Genomic DNA, 7,500 nt, shown 5'->3' with positions numbered 1-7,500 from the left:
TCTCTCTCTCTCTCTCTCTCTCTCTCTCTCTCTCTCTCTCTCTCTCTCTCTCTCTCTCTCTCTCTCTCTCTCTCTCTCTCTCTCTCTCTCTCTCTCTCTCTCTCTCTCTCTCTCTCTCTGGTTCTGTTAATGGTTGTAGTAATTGTCGTAATGGCCTTAGTTGTGGTTGTAAAGGTGTAAGAGTAGTCCTATGTAACGGTTGTGATGATGGCAATGATATCGGCGTTGGTGGTAGTGGTGGTAATTGTGTTGGCTGTGGCAATCCCTGCCGTGGTGGTGCCAGGGTGCCAGGGAGCACGTGACTCGCTTCAGATATGGCGACACCAGGTTGTCGGGTTCGATAGATCGACCTGGCAATGTCAGCACGCTTAGTGCGGTTGACAACGTCTGCAATTAATAGGTGGCTGTTGGCAGAGGTGCCCTGGTCGGCGATTGGCTTGCGGAAGCGGGGGAGGGTATGGGGAGGGAGGGGAAGGGGGAGAGGGTAGGTGGGAAGGATTAGGAGTCTCCAGGGAGGGAAGAACAGAACTGGAGCGAGTCGATTGGCAAGGAGGCGAGAGGTGACGTCATCAAGGTTAAAGCTGACGTGTAGAGCTGCGTTGAATGATTGTGGTCTTGCTTGTTTTTGCTTCTTCTTCTTCGTCACGGTGACGTAGTTCACGTTTTTTATATTTTCTTATTTAGTCTGTTCATTGCCAGGCGATTTTCTTCAGCTGAGGACCCCGTATTTGAATAGAATCGCTCAGCATTAGCCAGAACCAAAATTTGTAAATCATGTCACCATCTTCAAAACGATAATGTTGAGTGCCATACCGCCCCTTGGGTGACTAAAATTGTTTGGCATTTCCTCAGACAAAAAAATAAAATAAAATAAATGAATAGATAAAATAAATATGGTCCACGTTAGGGTGGTGAAGATGATGTCAGTCGTAACGTTGTGATAATGATGATGATGATGAGTTGGGGGATGTGATGTCACAGCCACCACCCCCGTCACAGTGTGAAGAGTCTCAAAGGTGCCCTCTGAGTGATATGTCCATTGGAGGTTGACCTCGGGTTCCAAAGAAACAGACAGAGGAGCCAGGGGCAAAGAGAGGATCTCTCCTCTCTGGTGAAGAGCTGCTGGAGACGTGTTTGTTGTATAATGTCCTGTTTGCCTTGTTTCGAATCCCGATAGTTGAAGATGGATATGGTGGATATATTGAAACTTTTCCCTTTTATGGTTATTTTGGGTAAGGCCACAGCTCAGTTACACTTCGCTGGGCCTTCATGACCTTCAAACGGAAGTGATTCATTGTGGATGATATACATTTCTTCAGATATAAATGCACAACTTTGTAGTATATTTGACGTCGGTCTCGCCCTGTGAGCATGATAACTTCAGTTCCATTCCCATTGCAACAGAAGACTACTATTTAGCCTGGCTGTCCAGTCACTCATGGCAAAGGTGGCTGCTTCAGTCGCAAGCAAAATTTTAGTTTATGCTCTTCGTCTCGCCTTGTAACGGTAGTTCCCATCAGGAATCTAGTAACCATCTGAGAACTTTTCCAGGAATGAGTTCAGATTTAAAACTAGTAACAGTTAGTAGATGTAAAACAATTCTTTTCCGCGTGAAGGTGTTCCTTGTGGAGGTTCAGGAACAACATCCAATGAATCTAGATAATCAAAAAAATTTATAAAAAAAAAAAAAACTGGTCGGAAACTATATCTGTAAGTTCACAAACGACTCTGCGTATATTATTTGCAGGCATACCGGCATGCAGATGAATATGTTCATCTCTATACACATACTTATAAATTTACATGCATTCATATTCACATATAGATACAAACACACACACACACACACACACACACACACACACACACACACACACACACACACACACACACACACACACACACATACACACACAGTACATACGTGCTTAAACAAACAAATTCACAAACACGCTAACTAATAAGGAGAGATCCGTAGATATTAAACGATGACCATGACCAGTATGATAGCGGCAGTCAAGAAATGTAAAAGAATTGTGAAAGATGAATGAAATATTTGGAAGAGGAAGATATTGGCACATAACCAATTTGGATTCAGGAAAGGATGGTCGTGTGTTAGAAAGTTGGTGAATTTTTACAGAGGAACGATCGATGTGCTATAAGAGAGGGATCGGTGGGTGGACGGTGCATGCCAGGATACGGAGAAAGTTTTTGATAAGGTATCTCACAAAAGATGAATATGGATATTAGGATGCTTCCTTTAGTCCACAAAAAGGGCCCAATATGTGTATATATATATATATATATGTATATATATATATGTATGTATATATATATATATATATATATGACATTACAAAAGTCTACATATGCATATATGCTAGAACTAACATTAGAAGAAAAATATGTGATGTTTGTCTGTGTGTGTGTATGTGAGAGAGAGAGGTGAGGTGTATTTAAGGAGAAAGTATGGTGGAAATATTCAATGCTGATCTAATGAAAGTGATGTGCATTTTGGTCAGGTCACTGGGTATGCTGACCTGTAGCATCAACGCCTTTGGATGTGCTGACCTGTATAGAATCCAAACAAATACTCTCACCTGGAGAGTCATCCAATTTGTAGGTGATGGCGGAAATACTTAGAAGGCACGATTCGGTCTAAGGCAGTTAGGACCCTTGGGCCCAACATGTAGAAAGAGTGTGGCACCGGTTCCATATTAAAGATGCTGTCATTCTACGGTGATGGGGAAGCGAGGTCAATATAGGTCGCCAGGGACACGGATCAGGAGGATGGGGAGCTGCCTCAAACGCGCAGGTAAAATACGCTTGAAATGAATTAAGATTTAAGGCAAAAGGTATCGAGGAATCTGCATTCTCTCTCTCTCTCTCTCTCTCTCTCTCTCTCTATATATATATATATATATATATATATATATATGTATATATGTATATATATATATACACACACATATATATATATATATATATATATATAATATATACACAAAATCTCTCTCTCTCTCTCTCTCTCTCTCTCTCTCTCTCTCTCTCTCTCTCTCTCTCTCTCTCTCTCTCTCTCTCCCTCTCTCTCTCCCTCTATCTCTCTTTCTCTCTTTCTTTCTCAATATGGACAAGGTCTCGTGCTTGGTTATTCGTGTTCCAGTGAATGTCGGACCAAGGAAGGTCTTGTCGATAATTGAAGTACGTGATAAGATATTCTGGCTATTGGTCTTTCTCATGACGCTGTGATTATTGGAGATGGAGATTCCATTCATATTAAATTTATAACTAAGTTAACCCTCGTTCTCGAGGGAAGGAATATTATTGGTTGGCGCTGGGATGGGGAGACCCGTGGACCAATCCCGTGCACTAGGGAGAGATAGGGGAAGGGCTTATTCGTCAAGTTATTTTGAATGACGTAGCGTGCCGCTGTGTCACGTTGGGTTTCGAGCTCGCTTTGTAACTGCGTAGGTTCTCTTCCAATGGCTACCGGTGACCTCCGCTCTCCCTTGGCTGGTCTAGTACATAAGGTAAACGTGACAGCTTCAGTCGCGCCAAAGCGCGTCCTAGGAAACATGACCAATCTGAAGGGTAGGAATAGGAGGATAGGAGTGGAATTAGTTGATGCTGAGGGGAGAAGGTAGGAGGGAAGTACGTAGTAGCTCAACCATGACCAAACCCAACTCAATTCAAACCCAACCCAGTTCAACTCAAACCTAAAATATCCGAACTTATACCAAACCTGTTCAGACTTCCCACCTCAATCATCCACGCTTCCGAAAAAAAAAGAAAAAAAAAAAAAAACACCAGTGGGCGGTACAACATAACTTGAAGTAGAGGTGAAGGTGGAGGGCATATGTCAAGTATGTCGTGGAGAATTTGGGGTAAATGAAAGAATCCAAAGTTATCCTAGAATCAAATAAAATCGCTTAACGGTACCCAGAAGAAACAAAAATGGGACCGACACCCGACCTTGGACCGAATAATCGATTTTTCATTTTGACCTCCTTGGTTTCCCTTGGCTGAATGAAGCCGTTGTATGACAGCCAAAGAAATAATATAAGAAGGCTATACTTTTCGAAAAAGTTAAGGGTATGTAGGAATGTGCTGTAGAAGATAGTTTAAGAAAGGAGGAGGAGGATATAGGTATAGTTGAAGGACAGTGAAGAGAAGAAGGAAGGGCGTGGTTATGGGGGCAGTGAGGAGAAGAGAAAGAGTAGGAGTAATATCATTGCTTGAAGAGGAGTAGTGTTACTGTATTTCTCAACCAATAAACAGCGATTCTATCCTATGGTAGTATATCGTACAGAAGAGGTGGAGTCAGAGGTAGTTGAAAAAAAAATCTAAATATATCAGCAGAAAGAAGGGATTGCGGAATTTTATTTTTTATGGTTAAAGAGGCGGAGGAGGAGGAAGGGTGTGGATGAGGAGGAGGAAGAAATGTATTGTTGAGGAGGAGGGGAAGGAGGAGGAGGAGGAGGAGGAAAGAAGGTGTGGTTGAAGAGGAGGAGGAATGGTGTGTTTGAGGAGGAGGAAGGATGTGGTTGAAGAGGAGGAGGATGGGTGTAGTTGAGGAGGAGGAGAAGGAAGAGGAAGGGCGTGGTTGAGGAGGAGGAGGATGGGTGTGGTTGAGGAGGAGGAGAAGGAAGAGGAAGGGCGTGGTTGAGGAGGAGGAAGAGGAGGAAGGGTGTGGTTGAGGAGGAGGAAGGGTGTGGTTGAGGAGGAGGAGGAGGAAGGGTGTGGTTGAGGAGGAGGAGGAAGAGGAAGGGTGTGGTTGAGGAGGAGGAAGAGGAAGGGTGTGGTTGAGGGGACGGCGAGGAGGGGGACCAAGTCTAGCCTGGAGCAGCTGGAGTCTGCGCCTGCGGCTGTTCCTCTCCGCCTCACCTCCTCCACCTCCTACCCGTCCTCAATACTTCCTCCTCCTCCTCCCCCTCCTTCTCCCTCCTCCTTCTCCTCCTTTCCCTCCTCCTCCTCCTCCTCCTCCTCCTCCTCCTCCTCCTCCTCCTCCTCCTCCTCCTCCTCCTCCTCCTCCTCCTCATTCTCTTCCTTCTCGTCTCCTTCCTCTTCCTACTTTTCCTTCTATTTCTACACTTCTAACTCTTCTTCCTCCTTTTCCTTCTCCTCCTCTTTCTCCGCTCCAGTCTAATGGGGACCGCTCCCACATGCACGACAATTTATAAGCGCACCATTCCTCTCGCTGAGCACTTCGCTTAGGCTTCCTTCAGGTGCAGACGTCGTTCAGGACACAGGAGGGTTCTCCTTCCCTAAGACGCTCACCAGGTAAACCTTCGTCAAGTTGCACTCGAAGTCTACAGCGAAGACCGGTCTCAGTGATTGAAACGTCTGGCAGCTGTGGAAGAGGAGTGGAGTAGAGGGCAGGGAGGAGGAGAAGGGAGGGAAGGAGGGAGGGAGGGAGGAGGTGAGCGAGGATGAGGGAGAGCGGAGGAGGAGAGAGAGAGAACCAAAGGCCGTGGAAGAGCCGGTGCTCTGGAAGTCTGGACTGTAGTCGCGATTCCTCCCTCTGTCGCTGTAGGCATCACACCTTCGCAGTTTTCCTGTGCCTTCAGCGCCTCCTCCAGTGCCCCACTGGTCTATTCTCCCTAGTCCTCTGCCTGTGAATATTTTCCCAGGCCCCACTACTGTCCCTCCATTCCCGCCCTTCGGTCACGAGGGAGATCCCGGCCATTGTGCGGTCACGAACTCCTGCAGTGGTGTCGACCGGTCACGGCCCGCGTGCACCAGGACGGTCGGAGACCTCTCTTCCAGGAGAACCTCCTTTCCCTCTTGCACATTTTGTTTTTTGTGCCCAAGCGAACGGCTAGCAGATCCTCCCCTCCTTCAGGAGCTGCTGACGAGTGCTTCGCCCATCTCCTAAGTACCCGAGACTTCGTGACCGGTCTTCCACACAGATTAGCAGACAGTTAGTGTCCGGAAACTCGCGCCCGTTTTATCATTTTGTTTCTTGAAGTGACGAACTCAAGTGCCTGTGCCCTGAAGTAGCTGTGCTATCGCCGTAGGGCCAGTGAAATATACGTGAACGGCGCCTTCGAGTCCTCTTCCTGGGCTAATCAAGCATGCACCGTCTAGGCCTCCTTCGTGTATTGTGACGTAGAAAATAGTGTTTCTCTGCTTTTGTGCTCTGTGTCATCCCTTTTTTATTTTCGATCTTGATATCTGACTCTTGCCTGGTGAACGACAATATTCCTTGTCCCGATGTGAGGCCTTATATCTGTTCCCCTATGCATGGTGGAGGTTCGCCTTTAAGCTGTAGGATGAGTGACCTGCATGCTATCTGGTGTGAGAGGAACTGTGTCAGGGATCATTAGGCAAGGACATTTATCTTCCAGTCTTGGAAGTTTTCTTCCTTATTTAGAGAAGTGATATTTGTTCCTTTCACCTCATTAGGTTTGCCCTTTTGTGCCTCCTCTTTCCTGTACTCATTCGCGCTTGAAAGGTGAACTCGTTTGCGCTGCCTTTAGCACCGGTGAAGCAGAATCTTAAGTGTGATGTTGGGTGTCAGGGTGGGGCATTTCTAGAAAGAGTCTAGCCAAATTTCAAAATTCATCAAGAGGCTAGCGGTACCCTTTCTTGCTAATGGATGGTACCATGCGATATTGGTTTTATTTTTGCACTATTTTGCAGTGATTCAAGCGACATCTGCTAGCAAATAGGGACAATGCAAGAATGTCGGCGAACTTTGGAATCTGGCTGTACGATGCTTGTTATGGGATACTCCCCCTGAAGAATATACAGCATTTTTTTTTTATAAGTTTATGAATTATGTTTTCTTTCTGTAGCCCCCAATAGTGACATGCAGTAGCATCCTCTCCTTCGGTTCCCCTTCCTCCTCCTCCTCCTCGTTCTCCTCCCCTTCCACCTCGACCTTCCTCTTCCCTCTCCTCTTCCTTCTTCTACATCTTCACCCTCCGGCATCCATTGCCAAGAGTGGTTCATAGTTTATTTACACAATAGGCTTTGTACAGAGGACACTTTTTTCTACTTATGTTTTACAAAAAAAAAAAAATTCTCGCCACTCATAACGTCATGATAAAGCTTCTACGAATGATCTCGCATCTATTGTTGTTATATAGCCCCTGCTTGTTAACGGCCTGCCTCCAACTTAATTAGTTTCTGCTACTTTCCTAAAATCCTTATCTTGTCTTCCTCGCTTAATTCCTTTATCGCGGTGGCATACTGTGTAAGCATTGTTATTCTAAACTACTGGAACTGGAAAAGAATCGATAACGAGAAAAATTAATAAATAAATATATGAATGAATAAATAGATAAACAAGGTATGCAACCGCGATGAAGAGAAAAATTAATTCATCCTCCTTTATCACGTAAGGTCTTCGTGTGTTTGTAGCACCCCCCCCCCCTTCTCTCCCACCGCCTCCATCAGATCGCATGCCAGCCAGCCAGGTCCTACCCCACCCCCACCCTCACCCCCACCCCACTCCCATCCCCCGATACAGAAACTCCAGTCTGCTTGCTCTGCAGT

General features: G+C 45.7%; 1 protein-coding gene across 3 annotated transcripts in view; it reads left to right on the top strand.

Moving 5' to 3' along the window:
* The window catches only part of MESK2 (misexpression suppressor of KSR 2), a 745,500-nt gene that overhangs the window by 464,139 nt on the left and 273,861 nt on the right, over positions 1-7,500 (top strand). The window contains exon 1 of one of the 3 annotated variants that reach the window (XM_076184256.1): positions 5,424-5,529. The exons of 1 other annotated variant lie outside the window; for it this stretch is intronic. The gene's annotated coding sequence lies outside the window, so the exon portion shown is untranslated. Of the gene's footprint in view, positions 1-5,423; positions 5,530-5,810; positions 5,921-7,500 lie in introns of those variants that run through there. One more of the 3 variants, XM_076184257.1, reaches the window with a different exon arrangement.

The sequence above is a fragment of the Oratosquilla oratoria genome, chromosome 4 (assembly GCF_046742065.1).
Source record: "Oratosquilla oratoria isolate Oo_2021 chromosome 4, ASM4674206v1, whole genome shotgun sequence".
Lineage (NCBI taxonomy): Eukaryota > Metazoa > Arthropoda > Malacostraca > Stomatopoda > Squillidae > Oratosquilla > Oratosquilla oratoria.
The sequence above is the reverse complement of the archived record's forward strand: the minus strand, read 5'-3'. Positions and strand labels throughout refer to the sequence as shown.